At 42.0% G+C, this 27666-nt stretch overlaps 1 long non-coding RNA gene across 2 annotated transcripts; it reads left to right on the forward strand.

The window, feature by feature from the left end:
* The first annotated feature begins 88 nt into the window (after nt 1-88).
* Nucleotides 89-26461, forward strand: LOC132407644 (uncharacterized). 2 transcript variants are annotated; one of them, XR_009516543.1, is made up of 6 exons: nt 89-163; nt 449-520; nt 9794-9860; nt 12348-12515; nt 13312-15779; nt 25209-26461. It is a non-coding gene; the product is annotated as an uncharacterized LOC132407644 (long non-coding RNA). The 2 variants fall into 2 exon arrangements; XR_009516544.1 differs by lacking the exon at nt 449-520 and having other exon boundaries at nt 103-163.
* The last annotated feature ends 1205 nt before the right edge of the window (nt 26462-27666 follow it).

A 27666-nucleotide genomic window follows, 5' to 3' on the forward strand; every position in this document is an offset into this window, starting at 1 on the left:
GTCTGTGATATATCGCGGCATGCGATAACGTCACATCCGGTTTCACCGCGTCCTGTGGGAAAATACCGGTTTGGAGAAACGGGAAGGAGGGGGCTTGTGTGTGCAGGATATGCACGAGAAAAGTTTTCTGTCTACGCACTAGAAACATCAGGGAAGCAACGCCGTAAGTTCATAAGATAATCGATATGTTAAAGTAAAAATGTTAACGCTGAATCTGTTAAAAGTAATGACGGTTGATAAAGTTAATGTTTTTTGTTATTTAAAGAGTTGCGGATAGTTTGTGTTGAAGTTAATTTAAAGCCAGTCGATGGCGTAGGTAGATTCTGACTGTATGTTGCACTTTAATGTAATATAGTTGTTGTAGTTTTACTTTTGCAAGTATTTATGACGTTAATGTGATGCCAAGAAGGAAACAGATAGTATATATTTTGTATTGTTTTATCAACAGTTTTCACCATACATAATGTGGAAGAGTGAACGGTAAATGGTTAATCTTACTGGGATCGCGCCTCATTGACCGGTTTGTACTTGGTATTTAGTTTAGAGTTTTTTACACCTGTGTGTGAACATTACACCTTGTGTTAGTTTGCTATCGCCGTGAAGGCCAAGGGAAGGGGAAGGCTGGAGCGAGCCGGGCACCCTTTGGGAGCTTTTGATGGCACCCTGCCCCAAGCTTACTGTGACCTGACCGCACTGCAGACAAAACAATTGCCAGAACTAAGTCCGGGGGAAGTGGCAGCTGCGCAGCAAAATGACCCGGGCCTTGGCACTGTATGGAGGGTGGTAGAGAAGGGGGATGTGACGTGGGCAGAGAAGGTGAAACACGCGTCCATGCCTCTGTTATTGAAGGAATGGCCTCAGTTAAAGTTGAAGAACCAAGTCTTGTACCAGGTCATGGCACCTCCGGACCAACCCCAGTGTTGGCAGCTGGTCATGCCAGAGAAGTATCAGCAGACTGTACTCCAGGCCTTGCATGATGATTCCGGACAGCTGTGTGTGGAAAAGACTTATGAATTACTCAAGGACCGGTTCTACTGGCCCCGGATGAGGGGAGAGGTTGAATAATACTGTAGGAAATGCAGTCGTTGCATCCGGAGGAAGACCCTGCCAGCGTCGGCGGCTCCATTGTCGCACTTGCAGAGTGCTAGACCCCTGGACCTGGTGTGTATGGATTTCCTGTCGATTGAGCCGGACACCAGCAACACCATGAATGTCTTAGTCATCACAGATCACTACACCCGATATGCTCAGGCGTTTCCCACTAAGGATCAGAAAGTGATGACAGTGGTGAAGGTGTTATGGGAGAAGAATTTTGATCATTATGGCCTTCCCAGGCGGATCCATAGTGATCAGGGGCAGGACTTTGAGAGCCAGCTTATCCATGAATTACTGACTATGCTTCGGGTTGAAAAATCCAGGACTACCCCTTATCACCCGCAGGGTGATCCTCAGCCCGAGAGCTGTAACCGGACATTGTTGGATATGCTTGGGGCGCTGGAGATTGGGCAGAAGAGTAAATGGAGTTGTCATATTGAACAATTGGTTCACTGTTACAATTGTACTTGGAAAGACGCTCCAGGGTACTCGCCGTATTATTTGATGTTCGGGCGAGAAGTGAGGTTGCCCATTGACTTGTGTTTTGGTGCTGAGGCAGGTGAATTACCCAGAAAGCCCTATCCAAAGTATGTGTCCGATATGAGGAGGGAGTTCAGCAGGGCGTACGAGTTGGCCAAGGTGGTGGCTACCAAACAGAATCAGTGGAATAAGAGGAGATATGATCAGAAAGAGAGATTTGCTGAATTATTGCTGGGCTCCCGGCCCTTCCCCTAGAGTTAGGTGAGAGGAGAGAAGGTGTTGATGGGCAGACTGAGAGGCAGCGGACATTGGGGGGAGAGAGGATGGAACCTGAACGCGAGCCAGGCTCTCAGGTGAAGAGGGAGCCCAGTGAAGGAGAGGGTGTGGGTCCAACAAGTAGGCCTGGGGTGTCCCCCGTGGTGTCTGAGGCAGAAGGGTCGGCAGAAGGTGTGCGGAGTTCTCAGCGAAGTAGGCACCCCCTCAGAGCGGTTGACGTATGCAGTGCCAGGAGAACCGAGTGTGATCACTATTGCCCTGGGCAGCTATGTCGCTGCTGTCCGCACCTGGGTTGGGTTTTGTGTTTTGCAAGAAGCATTGGGGATCTATGGTAATGTCATTAGGGCATGACTTTTATTAGTGGTGGGAGAATGTACTGTGTATATTAATCAAAATGGCTTCTTTGTTTATTAAAAGTAAAACTGCTTCTTTGTTATGTTAACTGGTGAGAGAGTGTTGTCTTGCAGAGCATTCTCAAAGCTTCTCACAGCCTGTTAAGGTTTAGAGTTGCTGATAACGGGGGTTGTATTAATTTGTTAACCAATGAGGTTGGATGTTATTTTTTTCTTGTGGGTCTTCAAGCTGGGATTTCACGATCTTTTTGGAGAGTCGGGAAGAAGACTCCGAAGAAGGTGGATGTGTGCCGCACTGCTCGGTTGACCAATTTGAGTGGTCCCAGGTGCGAGATCATGGAGGTCAGAGGAGAGCGAAGAGGGGTTGTACGGTGTGATGGTTGAGCTCCAACAATGTGCACTAAATTGACTGAACTCTGATAAGTTTTGGCGTCTTTTGGTTTAGTTTCTTTTCCTTCATATATACTGTATCGTTAGTAATCACTTAGTTTTAGTAATATTCTTAAAGTATATTCTGTAACTGTATCTGGTGTGAGCTTGATATTGTGTGTGCGATGCTGCGTTAACTTGTTTTCCACAGTGTCTGCGTATATGGGAGGCGGGATAGGCAAGTGGCTGGAAATTTCCCTCTGGACATATACCAGCCTGTCGCATAAGCATTACATTTGATTAAATTTTACATGTGGTGAAGCATATTCTAGCACTTTTAAGTTGGGGCAATGTTTCCCTTTTCCGTGTAACTGCAGGTGGTTCGATGAGGACACCTACCTGCACGTTGACTGGAATCATTCCTTTTCTGAAGGCTACATATTTCAAATAATGCCATAATTTTTTTATTTTTACTGCATATTAATATCTGTTTAACTATGGGCTTGTGCTTAAATCGCTGTACATGCTGTGCAAATGATATACCAGTCAAGTATGATATTGGAACAAAATTCCATCCCTTTGCTGCCACGCTGTCTTTTTCAACTCTGGTACTAGCCTCTTCCGCCATTTCCTCCCCATTATCTTTAATCCTCCAAACCCATTCTTCCCTCTTCTTTTAGTCCCCAAAATCCCACACTGTGCAGTTTACTAACACTGACTAAAGAAGAAATAGGATCAATTTTAAGGATGCTGTCCACTTTGTATCCAGCTGTTTTCCTTCTGTTTCCATAACCTTTCCTTTTCAAACAATTACCACATCAGATTCTTTTCATTATTTCTTCCACCTCCCTGTAATGATCCTTTTTAATTTTTGCTTTAAATATCCAAACCATAATCAGTCTTGCTGTCTCTCTCCTTATATTTAGACTTACATTTGCATTTAATGTATTAACTTAAATGCAGTTTGCATCAGTCTTCACTCTGGAGGCTACTAGCAGTATGACCGATGTTCAAGAGTTTGAGGTAACAGAAACACATGAAGTTGCCATTACTATGGCAAAGGTACTTGGGGAACTGTAAGATCAGAAGTTAAGTAAGTCACCTGGACCAGGTGGTTTCTGAAATGGGTAGCTGAAGATATTGTGGAATATATAGTGGAAGACTAAGGATCTTTGAAGAATCAGCGGACGCTGGCATGGCTCTGGAGGACAGGAAGATTGCAAATTACTCTCCACCCTTCAAGGAGGGGATAGGGAGCAGAAGGGAAATTATGGGCCAGTTTGTCTGATTTTGGTCGTTGGAAGATATTGGTCAATTGTAAAGGATCCGGTTTTGGGGTACTTGGAAGTACATCAAAAAATAAGCTGTAGTCAGCATGGGTCCCTGAGGGAAAATCATGCATAGCAAATCTATTGAAATTGTGAAAAGAAATAGTAAGCAGGATAGACAAAGGACAATCGGTGGATGTTGAGTACTTGCATGTTCTGAAAGCCTTTGACAAGGTCCATACATGAGGCTGCTCAAACATAAGAGGCCGTGTTATTACAGGAAAGATCCCAGCATGGATAGATCAATGGCTAATTGGCAGAAAGCAAAGGTGGGAATGAAGGGAGCCTTTTCTGATTGGCTGCATGTGGCTTCTGGTGTTCTGCAGTGGTCTATGTTGGGCCCACTTTTTTTTAATCTTTCATCATGATTTTGACGATAGATTTGATGGCTTTGTGGCCAGGTTTGCAGATGATACAAAGATAGGTGGAGGGGTAGGTCATGCTGATGAGACAGAGAGGCTATAGAAGGATCTAGACAAATTAGAAGAATGGGGAAAGTGTCTGATGGAATGCAGCATAAACTATTGTCAAAGTGGAAAGAAAGTTGAAGAATCTGAGGTGTGAAGGGGCTTGGGAGTTCTTTTTCAGGATTCCTTAAAATTGAATTTGCAGGTTGAGTGTATGTGAAGAGGAAGGCAAATGCAATGTTAGCATTCATTTCGAAAGGACTAGAATATAGAAGCATTGTCCTCTTGGCCCCCAGGTTTCCCGAGGTAAGCTGGAACTAATTGGCATCCTATCATTCTTAACCCCAACCATTTCCCCCACCCGCACCTACATCCTCAACCTGCGGCATCTCCCAGATGCAGATCTTACCACTTCTCCGAGCTATTTCTTTCCAAAAGCATGTGGCCCACCTCATTACCATCTGAAGGCATTTGGTGTCAATTCTGCAGTCAACGCTAAGCCAACCTATCCCTCAGAGTTAACATCAGGTAGAAATGAGGCACGTAATTCTGACTCAACCCCGTGTCCGAAGGAACCTTGCAAGTTCTCATAGATTTCAAAGTCCTGTTTCAGAAGGAGTCTGCATTAGAAACATAGAAAACCTACAGCACAAATAAGGCCCTTTGGCCCACAAAGCTGCGCCGAACATGTCCGGACATTAGAACTACCCAGGCTTACCCATAACATTCTATATTCCTAAGCTCCATTTGTCAATCCAGGAGTGTCTTAAAAGACCCTATCGTTTCCGTTTCCACCACCGCCGCCGCCAACCCATTCTGCGCACGCACCACTCTCTGCGTAAAAAAATTACCCTGACATCTCCTCTGTACCTACTTCCAAACACCTTAAAACTATGCCCTCTCGTGCTAACCATTTCAGTCCTGAGTAAAACCCTCGAATTATCCACACGATCAATGCTTTTCGTTATCTTGTACACCTCTATCAGGTCACCTCTCATTCTCCGTCGCTCCAAGGAGAAAAGGCTGGATTCACTCAATCTATTCTCATAAGGCATTCTCCCCAATCCAGGCAACATCCTTGTAAATCTCCTCTGCACCCTTTCTATGGTTTCCACGTCCTTCCTGTAGTGAGCCGATCAGGATTGAGCACAGTACTCCAAGTGGGGTATATAGCTGCAACATTACCTCTTGGCTCTTAGACTCAATCTCATGATTGATGAAGGCCAATGCACCGTATGCCTTCTTAACTCCAGAGTCAAGCTGGGTAGCAGCTTTGAGTGTCCTATGGACTCAAACGCCAAGATCCCTCTGATCCTCCACACTGCCAAGAGTCTTACCATTAACGCTATATTCTGCCATCATATTTGACCTACTGCCATCATATTCTTTAAGCTTTAATTTACAGGACATAATTTACTGGCTTTTTCATTGCATCTCTTCAAAAATGAGCTTGTGATATAATATAAGTTGGACATTGAATCGCTGTCTGTTTACAGTGGGTAAGGCTTGTTTTAGGATGATTTTATTGATTTAGAGATTTCCTTTCGTCGTTGAGCAGGTCAACGTGAGCACTAAGTTGCAAGTTATCTGTTGTGTGACCAGTGAGTTAGGAAAGTGGGCTCGGGCAATTGTGATGCGAGAAATAATATGGAAATTAATAAAGTCGATTTAGCTTTATGCAGAAAAGTGACCGTTTAAAATTATTTATTCATTTCTTACACCGATTTTTCTTTTCTGTTGTTTAAATACGCAAGATAACCTATTAATATGTACATAAAGTTTGAATTTCTGCAGGACCATGCTCTATTGATTATTCACCAGACAGAAATTCTTCAGAATTATGTTTTATTAATCTTTTAGATGCATTTAGCCTGGCAAATACAAGTTCTTCAGACTGATACCAGAGTAGGACTCTGAATTAAACTTTACTTGTGATGAAACACATTCTCGTACTTTAAAAGTGGTGCATTATTTCCCAATTTCCTCTCATTGCAGGTGGGTGATGAGGACACGAACCTGCAGGTAGCCTGGAATTATTTCTTTTCTCAGTGCTACATGTAGCAACTGGTATCATCATTTGTTCTTTTTTCTGATAATCAAGATCTGTTTGACCTCGGGTGCTGCTCAAACCGCTGTACTCGCTGTGCTAAAGCGGAAAGATGTACTAGTCAAGCGTGATGTTTGGAACCAAATTCCAGCCCTTGCTGCCTGACTGTTTTTCTCAGCTCTGGTGCTAACCTCCTTCCACCATTGCCTCCCTTTTATTTTTCAACCTGCAGCCCATCAATCCTCCCCCTTCTCCTGGTCCCCACAATCCCACTCTTCCTCTCCACTGCACCCAACCCATGCAGTTCATAATCTCAGACTCAATATAGGTTGGATCTTAAAGATGTTGCGGACTTAGTATCCAGATATTCTTGCTTCGCTTTCCACGACCATAAAACAAACGATTTCAATAAGGAAATCATCAATCCCTCCCTACGTAAAGCAACAAATACGTCCATAACCTCTGTGTTATCACTTCAGAGGATCTGCCGCAGGCCCAGCTCTGAGGGGCCATTACAAAGAAAGCAAGGCATAGCCTCGACTTTCTTAGAAATTTGCTTAGGTTGCCAGGTCATCTGAAACTTTGACAAACTTCTATAGATGCCTGGCAGAGAGTATTTTGAATGGTCGCATCGCGGCCGGGTTTGTTGTGATCAGCTCCCAATGCAAATTTGCAATTTGCATGCCGGGTAACTAGTGGGTTAGGAAAATATATTCTCTGGATCATGATAAGAGAAATAATTTGGATGTTTATTAAGTCAGTTTAATTTTACGCATGTAAGTAGAGGTTTTAAAATCATTTATTCAAATTTTAGGTGCAGAAGATAAATTATTAAATACAATAAGTAGTGCAAAAATCAAATCCGACATAAAAATGCAGTCAGCTGGTGTTCTTGGGTTTAATATCTGTTCAATAATTGGATGGGTGAGGGGAAGAAGCTGTTCATGGGTCCTAGAGTGTACATTCTGTTTTGTGTACCTCCTTTACATTAGATATGTCTTTACTTTTATATGTGTAAATGATATTCTGTCAAAATATAGTGATAGTATTTCCCTCGAACCAGGTTCTATTGGTACTTATGCACTGAGATATACTTCACAATTAAGTGTAGAATCTGGGTATGAAGCGCATGACGGATGGTCTGCTCGTATACCTATCAGTAATTCTCACAGGACAGCCAGACAAATTACCCACCGGTGTTCAATTATCTTCAATAAAAAAAAGAAAGACAAAGTCTTTGGGATTTCAAGCAGAATTGCATTTCATCTTTGAAATGCTTTCAGCCGGGCAAATACATCTTCTTTAGATTTATACCAGAGTTGGACACTGGATTCAATTTTTCATGTGATAAAGCACATTCTAGTACTCTCAAGGTGGTGCATTATTTCCCATATTCCGGTAACTGTAGGTGGATCCATGAGGACACCTCCCTGCAAGAGGTCTGGAATGAATTCTTTTCTCAGGGCTACATGTAGCAAATAGTGTCATCATTTGTTCCATTCACTGCAGGAGAAAATTAGTTTGATCTCGGGTTTGTCCTAAAATCTCTGTCCCTGCTCTGATAATAAATGGGCTCTAAATTTTGAAAATAATGAAGAACATGACAGGTTAACTGGAAGCTGGTGGCTGCAGGTGACGGTAGGGAAGGGTGGAGGCGGGTTAGTGTGATCGGCTCCCGAGGTCTCTCCATCCGGCTCCCGGATGTCAGTTTCATAGGATGGACATCTTCAGTACCAGTGGCCTGTTGCCATGGCAATGTATGTCGGCTGTTGCATGGCAGGCATTGTCCCCTTGACCTTCAACTTCTCCGAGGTAAGCTGGGGCTGACGCGTACCCTCTCTTCCTTCACCATCCTCCTCCACAACCCTTCAACCAGCCACAGCAGCGGTGTCTGCCACACGTAGACCTTATTCCTTGTCCAACCGAACTCTTTCCAAAGTAATGTTTCCCAGCTCGTTACACTTTCAAGACATTTGCTTCATCTGGTTTAAATTCATTAGTGTATTGGCGGTGAGCCAGCCTATCCTGAGGAGTACTGCACCACCATTCGCATCTGGTGCAACTGGAGGCACGTAATACTGAATAATGTCTGGGTCGGAAAGATCCTCCAAGTTCGCAGACATTTCGAAGAATGGTTGCAACAAGGATTCTGGATTATTCAAACCTTTAGTAACAGAGAAAAAGATGCTAGTTTATTTTTCATTGTTCCTCTGCAGGTACAGTATATGCTTGTGATATGACAATAAACTCAACATCCAGACACTGTCTGTTTATGGTGGTTTAGTCATGTTGGGAAGTTTGTAAGGAGTTAACGATACGTTTTTCTCTTGTGGAGCAGATCAACATGTTCACTAATTTGCATTTTGTATGTTGTGGGTTATGAAAATGGGTTCTCGGAAGGGTGATGAGAAAAAGAATTTGGAAGTTAATCAAGTTGGTTTAATTTTAGACAGGAAAGTGCTTCTTTTAAAATTATTTATTCATATTTCAGAATCAGAATCAGGATTAATATAAGCGGCATATGTCATGAATTGTGTTAATTTTGCAGCAGCTGTACAATACAGTACATAATAATAGAGAAAATTAAGTATTAATTACCTTATGAAAATATACATTAAATAGTTAGATTAAATAAATACTGGAAAAAGAGAAATAAAAATGTAGTGAGCTACTGTAAATGAAGACTGTGTATTTTACAGCTCTTCAGAACCAAGCAACTTTAAAGAAAAAAATTAATGCTTCATATTTGTTATATTTTCTCACTCCAGAAACTAATCAAAACTAATTTAATTTGCTTCAAAATACTGCTCAGTTCATTCAGTATACGTCACCAAGTTATCTGTTGTGCATTCAAACACATCTATCTTTATGATGCAATGAGCCATTTCTGCTTTTATTAAATTTATTTTTATGACCCAATACTCTCTGATTATGAACTCGTAAACTCTGTCTGTTTTCTGCCTTTTTTAAAACTCAACTGTCTTTCTGAAGAAATAAACAGGGCGAGCTTTTTTAAAAACTTGAATGTCTCTCTGTCTCCCATTCTGAGGAAAGAACGTGCTGTGCTTCAACAGGTAGGTAGGTGTCTCAGGTTAGGTTTAACATTTCCTCATTGCTACTGTTATGTTTTGCAACTTCAGAAATGAATTGAAAGAAGCAACCAGGAGCCGGGGTAAACATGCCTTCTTTCTTTTTACTTTCCATTTCTTTATTGAGGAGCGCCCTTATGATGTGGTAGGCTAATGACATATGCCATCCATTTACAATTGCATATAACCTGTAATGAATTATGTGAAAAATAAAATTGCTTAATCAAGCAATATATTTACGACATTACTCAAATATTACTGAATTATTACATATACAACAATATTTTTACATTTTCCAAGCCAAAGTCTAATCAAATCTGAAAGCATTTTCATTCCTCTTTTGTGAAAGGCTCATATGAAGAGGGCATTGAGAGACCTGGAAGGGTCTGCTGTTGGAGACATTGAGGAAAACGAAGGTGGGTACAGCACTGGGTACAGCAGAGGGTGAATCACTGCTCTCATTGCCCCCACCATCAGGGAGCGGAGTAGGGGTTGGGGGGGGGGGGGTGTCAAGGAGTAAATCAGCACCTTGGACAGCGGATGCAAGGAAAGTGAGATCACTGGGCCACCCTGATGATGGTGCTGGGAACTGGCCAACAGTGAGCTGGGTGCCACATCAGGCACGGCACTGGCTGCAGAAATTGAACAGAACCAGTGTCATTATGCAGAGTACGCATTAACCAGTATCATAATGCAGTATCATTACGAGGTGTTTTGCACCACCACACTGGGCACAGCTCGAGTCAGAGGATTAAATACTGTTTTGGCACCACACTGGTGTCATTACCTGGTGCTGCTTCTGGCAGATGACCGGCCGCAGCATAATGTGGAGCCATTGGGTCACTTAACCCAGCCCTGGGACCTTGAGTGCATCAACTCATTTACCAGCACTTGATCCACAGCCTTTGAAACTGGATAGATCCAACTGCTTGTCTACTGTAGACACTTCTTAAACACTGTGAGAGTACTTGTCTCCACCACTGACATTTCCTCTAAGGTGTGCGTGTGCATACACCTTTTGCTACCAATGCACAAATGAATTTAAACTCTGGACAAAAGGTTGTCACCCTCTACCTCATGGGTATTTTAAGTATACTGTAAATCAGATGAATATTTATCAAAATAATACCCCCTTTCCCCCTCCCCCTTCCACTATATGGAAGTCAAGAAGGCAGAATGTTCTTAGAAATAAAACTGATTGCAAACAGCGGTGTGTTTATTTATCCACAAGTTTGAAGTCATTCAGTTTATTAGTCGCACTGTTGTGCAATAAATAGTGAACTATTTGCATGTTTGTGTGACATCAGCAATGACTCATTGATGTGCATTATTTTATTTCTTTTAAACAATGAACAATAAAGTGGACTTGGTAGTTTATCATCCTTAGAATAGCTTCAGGTTGACTTAAAAATTCAGTGCACAGATATTGTTGTCACTTGGCAAAAAATTGCACAGCACGAGATTTTTGCACGTACTGATCATTACATATTAGAGGGAACATTAGTTCTACATTTGTTTTCAACAACATTTCCCTTTTGAGCTGTGTATTCCCTAATAGTTACTCACATATTCTGCTTTCTCCCTTGTAATTTTGTTCTATTCAACTTACTGATGTGGGCTTTCCAAGTTGAGTTCGCTTAGAATTTCCTGTGGCCAGTTCCTTTGAGAAAGTGGTGAGCTGTCTTCCTGCACCTTATTACAAGAAGGACTTGGAAGTGTTAGAAAGGTTGCAGAGGAGACTTATCACGATGCTGTCTGGATTAGAAAGAATGTTTCAGAAGGAAAGGTTGAGTGAGCTGGGGCTCTTCTCTTTGGAATGACTTGAGCAGCAACTTTATGAAAGTGTATAAGATTATGAGAGATGTAACTAGAATGGGCAGCCAGCACCTTCTTCCCAGGGCAGCAATGGGCAATATCAGAGGACATGTATTTATGATGAGTGGAGGAACGTGTTGGAGAGTTGTTAGGGGTACCCTCTCAGCTAGTGGGATCCAGATTCCAGCCAGACTACCATCAACGATATCTTCAAACTGTGGTGCCTCCAGTGCATGCCCTCTTCTTATTACTCAGAACAGGAAGAAGACTAAAGAACCTAAGGTTGGCTGTTGAGAAGACTGGGGAGAGGCGGGTTGGTGTGGGAACGGGAAGGGCATTTTCAGGCGCTTACAACCAGAAGCTCGAGGTGGCTGTTGCACAGGTGTTTCACAAAATTAATGCCTAGTCTACGTTTGGTCTCTCTGACGTAGTGGAGGCCACTTTGGAAGTACTGGCTACAGTAGACAAGGTTGGAGGAAGTTGTGTGAGCTGGAAAGGCTGTTTGGGTCCCTGGACAGTGGTGAATGAGGAGATTTAACTTTGGTTTACAAGCAGTTCGCAGGGCCAATTACCTGGTCTGGGGAAAGTGCATATTTAGAACAAGTGGTCTGCTCAGAGGAAGACTAATATGGTCCAGCATCAATCAGGTCACAAATGTGCTGAAGTAGAGAGTTTCAACTTGGCTACTGACCCCTCTTTCATTAGACTTTTGGTCTGATGATTTCTGTTTCTGAGAAATTGCTCCCTTAATGAAGAGAGAACCAAAGTGATTATAATTGTTGGCCCATTGGTTTATTTTCAATTACAAATTCTCCCATTTCAGACTGTAAAGGGCCTGAATCAAACTTTCTCTCGACCTACTCAACTCCAGGCAGAGCAACCACAGCTTCTGCTTCTAACACTGTAGCTGGAGCTCCTAACCCTCAATCCAATCCCTGGGAGCAAACCGAGGTGGGGGGCGGTGGGAGGTAGTTGTTCATACAAGTCAGTATTTTGGCATTGGGTGACTAATTTTTTAACACTGTGAAGTTTGGTTTGCACATTTTGTATAGTTAACATTAACAATTTTCATTTCCTTCTGTATCAAGAGTCTTGCCAACTTGAGTCCGATGCTGGTCCGTGCTTCCAGCTTTTACATCCGTTCTTCTATAGCCAAACCTCGATGACCTGTGAACGATTAAATTATGGTGGTTGTCTTGGAAACAATAATAACTTTATGACGTAACGGGACTGTTTACAGACTTGCCGAACTGAAGGTATGTGACCGAGCTCGAGCTGGCCCTTAGTGAGCATTTCAGGGGAATTGTGACTGCACAGTCCTGTATCTATAAAAGCGGAGAAAGATAATAATCACCTCTCAGAGGGAGTCCTTTCCCATATAGTCACAGTAACAGCCAATCACCATCTTTCTGTAACAGCAAGTGTCCAGCCTGTATTACAAAATGCATGGTAAATCTCTGAGGTGTGCAGTAGAACAGAGACCTGGAAATACAGATCCATAGTCAGTGAGCGTGGATCTCCAGTCAGCTTCCTTACAAGATCTTGTGCCAGTAGTTCCCTAGTGATGGTGACCAACCAGTAACTTTACATTGCCATTCTGTGAAGACTGTGCTTTTTGCTGGGTCCATGCGGACACTCTGCATCAGCATCTGAAAGAATAATTGTTCCCTGTTTCTGAGCTCTATGGGTACGGCAAGTCAATGTCTGATGAGTAAGGGTGAGTAGCCACACCCTTCATTAACAAAGCCAATGTTACCATCGTCATAGTGACTACAAGACTTTGATGTACAATAAGAACAAGAAAATATTAGGTGTGTAAAAGAGTCAATTTCTCCATCCCCTGGTCAAGTTGCCACTTTTTCACTAGCGGTAAATGTATGTTGCTAGGGTTTCATTGTGAATAACTGGCCATATTTGTGGCCAGAAGTTCTCTGTGTAACAATCTGTGGGGATCACACTGGTGATACAGTGACTTCTATTGTGTGTTTTAATGAGTATATCACCACTGCCCTCAATCCTGCCTCTCATTCCTCTTCTCTTCCTCCATCACAGCTGCTTGCAGGTTGCCCATAGAAACTGGCTCTGCAGAAAGAGCATTGACTTCTGGGCGTTGACTCCAACATGGGCAGGTGAATCCGTTTCATGTACGGTGGCTGTGAAGGAAACGGGAACAAGTTCTATACAGAGAAGTAGAGTGTGGAGTACTGCGACCCCATCCCAGAAGGTGATGAATGTTCCGTATGGTCTCTAGTTCCCATGGACTCCAGCTGATGGTGGCTTTGAGCTCATTTACCTGGTTATTTCAGCTCCACGGGGTTGAATGTGGTCAAACCCGGGATTTCTAGCCACTGACCCATCACTGGCGTATTTTCATATATTTATATAGCTTGCAGCGTGGAAACCAGCCCTAGACCCATCTTGTCCTTGTCATTCAGGATGCCTGTCTGAGCTCTTCCAATGTGTCTGCATTTGGCCCATTACCCTCTAACTTTTCCTGTCCATATACTCAGTAAATGTATTTTAAGCATTGTAGTTACCCACCTCTATCACCTCCCCTGGCAGCTTATTTACAGATCCACCACCTTCTGTGTGAGAAATTTGCCCTCAGATCCTTTAAATCTTTCCTTTCTCCTTAAATCTATACTCTCTAGTTTTAGGCTCCCCCACCCAGGGGTTAAAAAAGAAACTGTGAATATCTACCCCTTCTGTACCCCTCATTATTCTTATAAACCTCTGTTAAGTCACTCTTTAGCCTCCAGGCTTTAACAGTCCCAAGCTATTCAGTCTTTCCCTATAACTCCAGCCCTCCAATCCCGGAAAACATCCTGGTGAATCTTTCCCGTACTGTTTCCAGCTTACTGACATCCTTATTATAGTCTAATAGCTAAAGATGCACACAATATCCCTGGTGTGGCTGAACCAATGCTTTATGTAACTCTAACATGACTCAGCCAATGAGAGCATGTGTGTCACATGCCTTCTTCACCATCCTGTTTACCTGCATCACCACTTCTGGCAAACTATGTACCTGTGCCCTTGGTCACTTGTTGGTCTTCCAGCACAGCTAGGTGCTACCGAATGGCACATTCCAGCTAACTGCGGTACATGCTGAGAGATGCACTGAAGGTCTGGCCAAAGCAAAGGCTTTTTTGGGAAGGACAACAGTTGAGTTCATGTGAACATAATAACATAAGAAATAAGAGCAGGAGTTGGGCATCTGGCTTGTCAAGCCTGCTCCGCCATTCTATAACATCAAGTCTGATCTGGCCATGGACTCATCTCCACTTAACTGCATTTTCCCCATAACTCTTGATACCCCTGCTATGCAAAAATCCATCAGCCTTGTCTTAAAAATATTTACTGAGGTAGCCTCTGCTGCTTCACTGGGCAGAGAATTCCACAGATTCACCACTCTTTGGTTCCTTCTCATATCCTTCCTAAGTCTATTCTCTAAATCTTGAGGCTATGTCCTCTAGTTCTAGTGTCACCTACTTGTGCAAACAACTTCCCTGCCTCTATCTTATCTATACCTTAAAAATATATTTATATATCTTTTACATTTTCTATAAGATGTCCTCTCACCCTTCTGAATTCCGGTGAGTACAGTCCGAGGTGACTCAATCTCTTCTCATAGACTAACCTGCTCATCTCTGGGATCAGCCTGGTGAACCTCCACTGCACCACCTCCAAAGCCAGTATATCCTTCCTCAAGTAAGGAGACCAGAACTGTAGACAGTACTCCAGATGCGGCCTCACCCGTACCCTGTAGAGTCCCTGCTCTTAAATTCGATTCCTTTAACAATGAAGGACAACATTCCATTTGTCTCCTTGATAGCCTGAAGCACCTGCAAACCAACCTTTTGTGGTTCATGCACAAGCACTCCCAAATCCCTCTGCACAGCAGCATGCTGCAATCTTTTACCATTTAAATAATAATCTGATCTTCCATGTTTCCTTCCAGAGTGGATGCCCTCGCATTTACCAACTTTGTACTCTATCTGTCCACTCACTTAACCAGTCTATATGTCTCGACAGACTCTCCGCATCTTCTGTACAATTTGCTTTTCCACTCAATTTAGTATCATCAGCAAACTTAGATACACTACACAAGGTCCCCTCTTCCAGATCGTTAATGCGTATTGTGAACACCTACTGAACAAGATTCTTCCGCTAGTGTACATAGAAGGGCTGAATGGCTGGGGCAGAGTCTCAAACATTGAACGAATGTATTATCAGCCCCAGGGGATCACACGAGTGACAATGGTGATGTTGCTTTAAAAATATCAATTAACACTACTGAATGCAATGACCTTCAATGAAATATATTTTGCATTGTTTTGTTCTTGGTATATCTATTATGAATGAAGGTGGATTTTGAAATGAGTAAAAGTAATTTGAGACAGAGGTCACTCAGTATCATTGGATGGAATGAGCTCCACAGAGAGCCAAGAGATATTCACAACGAGAGAGAACCCTTCAAGGTGTCACACTGTTGTGTCCAGCCTGTGATGACCCCAAAGGTAAATAATTTCTTTCTCTTTTTCCAGAGGATGATGAACCTCTGGCTGTTAAAGTGAAGGCGTAGATGGAAATAAAAGTTTAAGGGCAACACAAGAAGTAATTATTAGAAAGAATGATTTAAAGCAACCGTTCACAATGAGACCACAAGTCTGATCTTAAAAACAAGTGGCAGAAACACGGAGATTTCATGAGATCATGTTCAATAGAATGACAATGTTCTTTAACCAATTGATGCAATAAACTTAAATAATCAAAGAAATCTGTTGCCTGTCTCCAAAATACAAAATGTTGTATATTTAACAAAAGGTGGGTACTGGGCTTTTATCATATGTGTACAATTTGTTTTGAGGATGTGTATTGTATGTAGGGTGGATGGGTGTAAGTTTTGGGGTCTGTGTGTATCATTTATAGGGTGCTATGGATGGTTTATTGTGCTCAGTGTGTGTACTTATTAAGGGATAGATTTTGCATTCTGTGTGGAGAAGGGTGTGTGAGGAGGGGTGTATGTAGTAGTTTGTTAAATAGCACATGTAGATTTTAGCAAAAACAAATCAGTGGAAGAACTCAGAAGGTCATGCAGCATTTGTGTAGACAAAGAGGTGGTCAGTGTTTCAGGTCACAGCCCAGCATCGACACCTGTAGATTGCAGGCTGCAATGTGAATCATTGTAGGTCATATTGTGTGTGGTTTGTGGTGTTGTGTGTATGCAGTTTGAAGGGCGAGTTATGGTGAGATTGTGGAGTGGAGTATGTGTATGTTGTAGTGTTGTCTGTGAAACTGTGCAGTTTGTAGGGAGGAGACGGAAGTTGGTTAGGTTGTGGCTGGTGCTTGTGTGTGTGTGTGTGTGTGTGTTTGTGTGTGTGTGTCTCGTTGCTAGGGGAGGTTTTGCAGTTTGCAAATGTTTTGTTGTGTGACCTCTGTGTAGGTTACAGAGGGTGTTTGTACAGTTTGTGTGTGGGAGTGTTCAGAAGGTTGGGTGGGGGTATATAGGTGGTGAGATAGGGTTTATTTTGCCTGTAGTGCTGGCCACTGTAACTTGTAGTCTGGAATGTGTGAAATCTGTAGTTTAGGTTTTGTGTCATTGGGTGTGTCTGTGTGTGAGAGTGAGAGAGAGAGAGACGGAGAGAAATATTTTTCAACATGTTCGGGCACAGAGCACATTCGGAGTGAGGGATGGGACATTCAGGGGGTGGAAACATAAACGGGAAGGGTTTAATTGGGGGAGGGGCTGTGGATTCTCAGTGTATAACAGATTGGAACAAGGCTTTGGGAGATGGTGGCTTTAGGTGTGAGGAGTTTTGGGGAGGGGTAGTTAGATTGGACAGTGGTTTCTGTGTTATGGAGATGGTGAATTTGCAGGGCAGTGCGTTCATTAGGTACTGTTAAATTAGGAAGTCCACGTTGATGGGGTTAGTAGAGGGTGAGAGATGGGGATGGGTGCAAAAGGGTGGATGAATGGTGGATGATGCTGTTGGGGCTGAGCTGGTTTTGTGCATCGTGAGATGTGGGGGGGCGGGGTCAGTGAGCTGTAGGGTATGCATCCAATATATCTGTAATATTTGTGTAATTTTATAAATATATTGTTTGATTATACATTTTTGAATTGGATAGGTATATGGACAGGAAAGGAGTGGAGGGTTATGGGCTGAGTGCGGGTAGGTGGGACTAGGTGAGATTAAGAGTTCAGCATGGACTAGGAAGGCCAAGATGGCCTGTTTCTGTGCTGTGATTGTTATATAGTTATATGGTTATACATACTTTGTTTGCATAATTCATTATAGGTTACATTTAAGAAGTGAATGGCAGATGACTTCATGCTATGACATCATATGTAAGCGCCTAATTTAAAAAGAAATGGACATATATCCCAACTCCTGTGATTTCCTTTCAATTAGCTTCCGGACGTAGAAAAGCAAAACAGTTGAAACTTTGTGAACTGGAATGGGGGTGTGGTTGAAACCCCTAACCCGTTCTCCAACGTGTTCAGGGCAGTTTTCCTCAATTGCATGGTGGGACACTGCAGGGCACCACCTGAGCTGAATTATCCACTTTCAGGTTTCCACTCAAACTGCTTTTTGTCACAAAAGCTACAGTAAAAAATGTAGATGTAGGTGTAGTGGTCGGATGAGATTAAAGTGGAACTTTTTGACCTTGACACCATGTGGTACGGGTAGCATAAACCTAATATCACACATCAGCCTAATAACACCATTCCTAATGTATGGTTGACGTAGCACCATGCTATGGGGATGCTTTTCAGCAGAAGAGACTGGAAATCTGCTCAGGATCAATGGGAAGAGTAATGCTGCTAAATAAAGAGAGACTTGCTAGCCTCTGCTAGAGAGCTTAAATTGTGGAGGAACTCAGTCTTTCAGCACACTGTCAGAGCAACTATGGAGTGGCTTCACATGAAGAGAACTGATGTCCTTGAGTGACCCAATCAGAGTCCTGACCTTCACCAAATCGACCATCTCTGGGAAGTCCACTGCCACTCCCCAACCAACCTGGCACAGTTTGAGCAATTTTGTAAGGAGGTTTGGGCAAATCTTGCTCCATTCCATTCTGCAAAGCTAATAGAAACTTATCCAAAAAGACTGTAATAGATTCAAGAGATAGTACTGAGCAAAAATACTTCTGAGCTGCTGACATTTCAGTTTTTCAAAGTTTAGTTTCTCATGCTTTATAATTTTCCCTGTTTTGGGGGCTCCACTGTGGAAAAAAGATGAGCATCTGGTTCACAAATAAAAATTCTCGGATAAATTGATCAAAAGTAGTGCTCATTTATGTGAACAAGGGGTTGGGGACTGAATGTTTTTTCAAGGCACTGTATACCCTATGAGCAGGTACAGTTTTTCTTCTGATTAAACTGTTGTGAAAGACTTCACAAGGTAGCACATCGGAAAAGAACTGATAAATGAAAATAGATTTTTTTGATGCAACAGGAAATTTTACAACAGTCTATTGGCAGAAGTGAAGAATACTTGTCAGATTGTCATTTCAAACACTGTGCCCATTTCACAACATAATTGAAGTGAACAGAAATATCTTAACCATTTTGAGACAAGGGAGCATTTTGAATCGAAACCACATATTGAATTCTAAAGGGTCACCCTTCTGTTCTGATGTAGTGCCCTCTGGTGCTGGACTCACCCACTACAGGTGTCCCCTGCTTTACAAATGTTCGCTTTATGCCACTTTGCTTTTACGAAGGACCTATATTAGTTACCTGTCTTTGCATTATAAAGAGGATTTTCACTTTTAAGAAATATTTTCCCATATAAATTAATAGTTCTTCGCTTTACACTATTTCAGCTTAAGAAAGATTTCATAGAAACGCTCTACCTTTGTAAAAGCGGGGGGGGGGGGGGGGAGGGGGGTCACCTGTATTGGAAACATCCTCTCCATGTCCACTCTATCAAGGATTTTCAATATTTTGTAGAGTTCAATGATACCAACCCAAATTCTCTAAACTCTAGAGTGTACAGGCCCAGACCCATCAAACATACATATTAACCCATTCATTCTTTAAACCGTCTCTGGGCCCTCTTCTTCACAAGATAAGGAGCCCAAGACACCAAATGAAGCATGACCAATACTTCAAAGCCTTATCATTACATCTTCACATTACATCCTTGCATCTGATCATTTCAAAATGAATGCTGATACTGCATTTGACTTCTTTCCTACGGGCTCAGCCTACAAGTTAACCTTCAGGGAATATTGCATGAGGGCTCCTATGGACCTTTGCATCTCCAATTTTTGAGTTTTCTTCTGGTTTAGAAAACAGCCTTTGCCTTTTTTTCCTTCTACCAAAGTATATGATGAAACACTTCCCTGTGCTGTATTCTATCTGCCACTTCTTCGACCGTTCACGTAAAAAGTCCACATTTTTCCGCAGACGTTCTCTTCCTCAACACTATCTACCCCCACCTAAATTTGTACTATCCTCAATTTTGGCCAAAAACAATTAATTCCTTTATCCAGATCATGAATATATAATGTGAAAATAAGTGGTTCCACTGACCCCCCCCAGTGAGCACCGCTAATCACCAGTAGCCAACCAGGAAAGGCCCCTTTTATTCCCACTCTTTGCCTTCTCATGCCTCAGCTAATCTTCTATCTATCTTAGAATTGTTGCTGCAATATCTTGTTTAGTAGCCTCATATGTGGCGCCTTGTCAAAGACCTTCTGAAAATCCAAGTGAACAACATCCATTGACTCTCCTTAGACTAAGCTACCTATTATTTCCTCAAAGAATTCCAACAGTTTTGTCAGCCAGACTTCCCCTTAAGGAAACTATGCTGACTTTAGCTTCTTTCAACACGTGCCTCCGTAACCCGTAACCTCATCCTCCCTTCTGAAAGTGTGAGGTGATATTTGCGATTTTCCAATGCCCTGAAACTGTTCCAGAATCTAGTGCTTCTTGAAAGTTCACTACTAATGTTTCCATAATCTCTTCAACTACCTCTTTCAGAACCCTCTAATGTAGTTTATCTGGTCCAGGTGATTTATCTACCTTCAGACCTTTCCCAGGCACCTTCTGCCCCCTGACTATCTTGAATTTCTGTTATATTGCTGTGTCTTCCATAGTGAAGACTCAAAATACTTATTCAGTTCATCCAAAATTTGTTTGTTGCCCAGCGGTCCAATATCCACTCTTGCCTTTGTTTTACCCTTAATATATCTGACAAAACTTTTGGTATCTTCTTTGATATTGTTGGCTAGCTTATCTTCATATTTCATCTTTTTTCTCCTTGCTTCTTGGTTGCCTTCTTTTAGATTTTAAAAGCCTCTCAATCCTCCAGCTTTTGAGTAAATTTTGTTATAAGTTTTGCTCTCTCTTTGGTTTTTATGGTGGTTTTCAAATACCTTGTCAGCGACTGCTGCCTCATGCTCCCTTTAGAATATTTTTCTTCTTTGAGATGAATAAATCATGCACTTTCCGAGTTACTCCCAGAAACTCCAGCCATTGTTTCTCTGCTATCATTCTTGCTGGTGTCCCCTTCCATCAACTTTGTCCTGCTCTTATCTCATGCCTCTGTAGTTATCTTTACTGAACTATGATACCAATACAGTACACTGAATTTTGGCTTCTCCTTCTCAAACAGCAGGATAAATTCTATTGTATTATGATCACTGCCCCCTGAGCATTCCTTTACTATAAGCTCCCTAATCAAATCTAGTTGATTGCACAACATCAAATCTAGAATTGTCTTTCTCTAGTAGACTTGACCATAAACTGTTCTAAATTGCTAACTTGTAGGCGTTCTACAAATCTATTCACTCAGAATCCAGCACCAAACTGACTTTTCCAATCAACATGCATAATGAACTTCCCTATAGTTATCATAAAGTGCCCTTTTTACTGGTCTTTTCTATCTCCCATTGTAATTTGTATCTCACATCCTGGCTGTTGCTCAGAAGCCTCTATATCACTCCTATCAGAGTCTTTTTACCCTTGCAGTTTCTTAACTCTACCCACAAGGATTATAAATCTTTTGATCCCATGCCACTTCTTTCTAAAGATTTGATTTCATTTTTTTGTTACAAATTAAGCCTCTCCATCTTCTCTATTCTGCTGTGTACTGCTCAGCTAGGTCTTCTAATTTAATATAAGAAACTATATCAAGTTTGGAGGAACCTCCAAATTCTGTCGTGTACTGTCTTCCAATGTAAAGGAACAAATTACAACAAATTCAGAGTAGATTACGTTTTTAACAGATTTATTATTTTACTTGCAAGACAAAGTATACTTCCAGTCAAGTATCATCTTGAAAATAGCTTCGATCTTATGTTTCAAGCAAAGCACTTTTATAAAACCGAACAATAATTAGATTGCTCTAGTCCATAACATTACATTCCTCTATTATGTTTATTTATCTCATTTTCACATTTATTCTTTAGAAGCTCTATCCTGTCTATCTCTATTGTTAGAACATCCCCTCTGACCATAAAACAAATTGCCTGTCATTAAAAATAACAGCTGACTCCCATAAAACACAGGCTTGTAATTTTACCTTGCAAACCCGCAGCGCACCTTGGGATTTAATAGACACCATTCTGTCACATTACATTTTACAAAAGTTACACAAGAGACTCTTTTATGTCAAAGTTAAAACAAATCTCTACAAAGTGATCTAAATGAATTACAAATATAAAACAGAAAATAATTGATTGCATAGGTATCCATCTCCTTGAATATAACACACCAAATAATCCCAGGTGCAGCCAATTGGTTTTAGAAGTCACAAAATTAGTTAAATTGAAAGCAAGTGTGCAGTCAAGGTGCTTCAGATTCAGATTTAGTTTATTGTCATTTCGAAACCACGAATGCAATGCAGTTAAAAAATGAGACAACATTCCTCCAGAATGATATCACAAAAGCACATGACAGAACAGACTTCAATTAATTTAGTAAAAATACACCTGTAGCTGAAAGGTCCTACAGCCTGTGAGTCAGTATCCTGGCAAAACTACACCTGAAAAACAAAAGTCACTTCAAGCAACTTCGCAAAAAGGTCATTGAAAAGCACAAGTCAGGAGATGAATATAAGAAAATTTCTAAGTCATTGATATTGCTTGGAGTATCATCATCAATCATTAAGAAGTGGAAAGAATATGGCACAGCTGTAAATCTGTAAACAGCGTGACTGTGCAAGAAGGGGACTAGAGAGGGAGGCCACCAAGAGACCGTTGACAACTCTGGAAGAGTTACAAGCTTCAGTGTCTGAGATGGAAGAGACTGCGTATACAATGAATATTGCCCAGGTCCTTCACTAGTCACAGTTTTACGGGAGAGTGGCAAAGAGAAAGCCACTCTTTCTCTTTGAGAAACAACTCACCTGAAATCTCCGTTAGAGTTTGCTGGAGTGCATCTGAGAGACTCTGAAGTCAGCTGGAAGAAGGTTTTATAGGCTGATTAAACCAGAAATAAAGCTTTTTGGCCATGAGACTAAATGCTATGCTTAGCATAAGCCAAACATCCCACATCATCAAAAGCACACCATCCTTACCATGAAGCATCATGCTGTGGGGATGGTTCACTGCAGCAGGCCATGGAAGGCTTGTGAGGGTAGAGGGTAAAATGAATGCAACAAAATACAGGGAAATCCTGGAGGAAAACTTAACGCAGTCGGTAAGAGAACTGCAACTTGGGAGAACATTTGTTTTCCAGTATGACAATGACCCCAATTATAAAGACAAAGCTATACAGAATGGCTTAAAACAACAAAGTTAAAGTCCTGGAGTGGCCACATCAGAGTCTGGACCTTAATCCAATTGAGAATTTATGGCTGGACTTGAAAAGGGCTGTTCACTCACGATCCCCATGCAATCTGACAGAGCTTGAGCAGTTTTGTAAAGATGAACGGGGAAAAATTGCAGTATCCAGATGTGAAAAGCTGAAAGATACCTATTCACACAGAGTCAAGGCTGTAATTGTTGCCAGAGGTGAATCTTCTTAATACTGACGAAGGGGGTGAATACTTATACAACCAATTATTTTGTGTTTTATATTTATAATTAATTTAGTTCCTTTGTAGAGATCTGTTTTCACTTTGATAGGTAAGATTCTTTCTGTTGATCAGTGTGAAGCAAAGCCAAATTCCATCCACTGTAATTCAATATTGTAAAATGATAAAACATGAAAACTTCCAAGGGCGAGAAATTCTTTTTATCGGAACTGTACGTAACCAGTGAAATGGATACCGTTGTCGCTAAATAGCTTTCCAGGGGATCCCAAATTGCGGGATTGATTCCTTTCACAAACATTTCGCTACTGTAACTGCATAATTCTTTCTATAAGGAACTGCCTCAAACCATCATGAGCACACATCAGTAATGAATAATACATACAATACATTAAGACTGTTCAATAAAGGCTATCCGGAAGTGTACAAAAAGGGCCATCTGTCGGCGGGGTATGAACCCCCGTTACTTACACCAGTTTTCCCGGATTTTGTAAAGTACATCTCACATCTCATATCTCATACATTGTCTGCAGATCTGCCCCACGGATTGAGATATACAAGGGTCATACCAAGTTTGGTTTATTTAATTAATCATTCCCTTCTTCGCTGCATGTGTGAACTTGTGAACACAACGGGCAATGGACGGTATCAATTTTTCTGGGGCCAGAATAATTCTATCGGGGTGAAGCTCACATACCATCGTGCTGCTTACAAGCCATCTTTTCCCACGTTACCCTTTTGGTCGATAGAGCAATAGATTGGTATGCTCCTGTGTCCTCCACTGTGGGAGGTGACATCAGGGCCAACAGCATGGGACCACTTGTTTCTGGCACAACAAAAGTGAGGGAAACACTTGCATATCCTGCGCATTGTTTTCCAATATCATTATGTAAAGCTGAACCATCAACAAAGAAAATCAAATCGCCATTAACAATAGGAATATCAGTAAAGGCCACACGAAGTTTTATTATGTAATGGTTTCACGGCAGTGAGGATCGTCGTCTTTCTCTGTGGGGAGAATATGCCATTGTTGGAAGACAGTTGGATAAACCTCTGGCGATTGGACCTGAGCACTGAAGTAGACATTCGGCCTTTGTCTTTCCCTATAGTTCTGAGTCAAAACAACCATTCATGGTGAAACTCCTTCCTGTAGTTTGGGAGCCGAATATCATTGCTTCTTTTCTACGCTCAAGTACTTCCTCAGCTTCAGGGGTATAATGGAATTCTGGAGGATGCTAACAATAGCGGAAAATCTAAAATCAATTGTGTACATTGCCCAGTCATCCCAAGGAAATGGTTCATTTCCCCAGGAGTCGTTAGTTGCTTGGCTTTAACCATTACTTTAATCAGAATCTTAATCAATGACCTTGCATCCTGGAATAGGGTATGTCCTGTTGTACGAACTGTAGTTTCTGCTTTGATACTTTATGACCATTCTTGGCTAGTTTATGTAAAAGTGAAAGGGAGTCCTGCTCACAGACTTGCTTGATTGGCAAGACTGACAGGAGGTTATCCACGTACTGTATTAGAGTAGAGCTGCCCCCAGCCCCCCGAAACTCCTCACCCTCTTCTACTTGCACTTCACATGACAAAACACTGATTGCATCACAACTACTTTCCAAGGAAACTCAAAGTCAAAAACACTGTGTCAAAGGTCTCGGGCAAAGTCTTTGATAGAATATAAAACAGTATTATTAACAACGTAACTTTTAGAGTAACTCTAAAAAATATTCAAATCTTTCCAAAGTTGTTAATATTCAATAATTCACAACTTAATTATTTACCAGTGAGTAATTTCCCCAAATGCCCGTTTCCCTCAGAAACGTGAGCATCTCATAATTGGAATACGAATATCATATTTGGAGGAGGAGACAATGCAACCTAAAGGTGACTCCTTTGTTTGCATCTTTGGAAACAGCTCTATTTCCATCTTTAATATCTCTATTTTTCCCTTTCAAGGTTGTTTTGAAGACCTGGAGTTACACACTGACTTCGGTTCTTTGTGGGAATTGGACCCAGTCTCAGGGTTTCTTGACTGGCCATTATTCAATATGCCAAGAATGCAGAGTAAGAGATTATCTCACCTTTGAAGTTCCGGGATCTCGTGGTCTGCATCCCGGCAGGAAATCAGTGTGTCGCAGTGGATGGAAGATCTCTGGCTGTGTGCCCAGAGTCCCGAGATCTTTGGGCACAGAACTTAGAAAAAGCAATGCAGCGGACTTTTAACATCATAAATCAACGAGTTCTTTGTTATGAAACGGAGACACCTCTTTCTCTCTTATTAGCGAGGGAGAGAGTCTGTGGTATGTCGGAGACTGGGTGAATGAGTAGTCTTTGGGGTACTGCAAGTCTGTGTCTTTGCTGTTGCTTTGATGCATGCTTGAGTGCTTGGTGGCTGTGCTGATGCTTATTTGCTAGTGGAGGAGGGTAATTGTTGCTTTGCTGCTGCTTATGCATGGGAGGGACTTTTGTGTTCTGTTAGGGGTCACCCTAGTTTAAAAAGGGATCCAGAATAGACTCTATGAACTGTGCTGATATTAAGAGAGAGAGAGAGGGAGGCGTCCAGCACAGTGAGAGAGAGAGCGACAGCAACTGCTCGGAAGATTGATGTAATGGTTCTCTGCCAGCTTGTTTACCTTTTCCCCTAGGTCACTTGCCTGCTTGTAGAGTTTCTGCAGGAAGTGAAAGGCGGAGAAGGATGATCGACAGTTGGTGTCCTACATGGAGAGATAAAAGCCAGTACCGCCATAACACACTGAGACACACCACAAGGCACACAGTGCAGACACTGATTGAGCTTTGTTGCACCCACATGAAGGTGGGGTTTTTGGAGGATCAATTTGTGGAAATCGATCAGTGGCTCACAGTGTGAAAATCTGCGACCAGTGGGGAATTATTTGTGAGTCCATCCTTGCCTGTGTGATAATTCCATCAGTGAAGAATGGTTGTACGTGCTATGGTCATAGTCGGTGACGACAACAGGATTTCGGAAGACAATGGGAAGATCGACAGTGACAGTCTCAGTCTCTCTCTCTCTCTCTCTCTCTCTCTCTCTCTCGTTACTCAACGAACGACCTCAAACTGAGCTGAACTCTCTTCATCACATCGTAAGACTGTACCCATTTACCCCTAGGTTTGATACAGCCTAGTTTTGTTTCTATTTCCACACATATATTCATCTATATCATTGCTAACCTGGTCAACGTATTTGCATTTATATTACTGTATTGCTTAGTTACAAATAAACACTGTTAGTTTATAGTAATACCAGACTCCAGAGTGTTTTCCATTTCTGCTGGTTCTTTAAACACGGTCTTGGGGTACGTAACGAAATTGGGGGCTCGTCCGGGATTTGAACAAACTCGTGTGGGGGCTTGTTTAAATTGATTGGGGGAATCCTTTGTGATTTAGTTGAGTGGATAAATAGCTGAAATGGGTTTTGAGATTAATAATTTTATGGCGGATCCAACCCCTGATGTGTTGGACGAGGCTAAGTCGGACGTACTGATGGGAATTGCTTGTAAGCTAAAGTTTAAAGTGAACACTCGCATGAAGACTCAGGTACAGCCGTTAATAGCACATCATTACGTAGTCGAAGGGAAATTCGAAGAGGAGGCGTTGGAGACGTTTGTTAAGGGTAAAGCACTTACTGAGGCTGAGGATCAGCTTCAGGTAGATAAAATGAGGTATGTACATGAGTTCCGAGTAAAACAGCTGGAGGTAGGAAGAGAGAGAGAAGAAGCAGAACGACAAAGAGAAGAAAGAGAAAAAGTGAGGCGGTTTGTGCTGGACAAGATAAGAGCATTGCAGCTGGGAGGTCCAGTGTGGGACCCTGGTGATTTTTATAGCTTGGATGAGCTGGTTGTTATTAAAGGATTTAAAAAGTGTGTTCCCAATGATGTAAGAGCATTCCGAGATTAAAAGAATGCCGCTACCTTGCGGGAGTCTGTTGGGTTAGCAGACGAAGTTGTTTTAACCCACAAGTTTGAGTTCACTCCGGATAGGAGTTGACCAGAGAGTAGCTGGGAGGATCAGGGGAACCTGGAATTTGAAACTGCGACTGGTATTGAAAGCCTAGAAGAGGCAGCTGTCCCATTTGCCTGTGTTCAGGTTGTTGAAGCACCTGTGAATTTCCAGGATGTTGAACCGTGCATTGAAACTCAGTTAAGGTCTGAGGTGTCTGACTCGGTTGGAAGGGAATGCAGTTTTTTTCCTGTCAGATAGACTTGGTTCAGTGAATGAAGGGTTAACCTTGGTGCCAGTGGAAATTGAGGATTCTCAGTCATTTGTGTTAGACAGTGTTCCAAAACTTGGTGATGAGCTGAAAGCTGGTGATGGGAATTTTAAAAAACAATAGTGAGAAAGGGGCTGTTTCTGGATTTTTAGATAAAGAACTTGAGGAGTTTAGACCGGTTTT

This window comes from Hypanus sabinus, chromosome 18 (assembly GCF_030144855.1).
Source record: "Hypanus sabinus isolate sHypSab1 chromosome 18, sHypSab1.hap1, whole genome shotgun sequence".
NCBI classification, from domain to species: domain Eukaryota; kingdom Metazoa; phylum Chordata; class Chondrichthyes; order Myliobatiformes; family Dasyatidae; genus Hypanus; species Hypanus sabinus.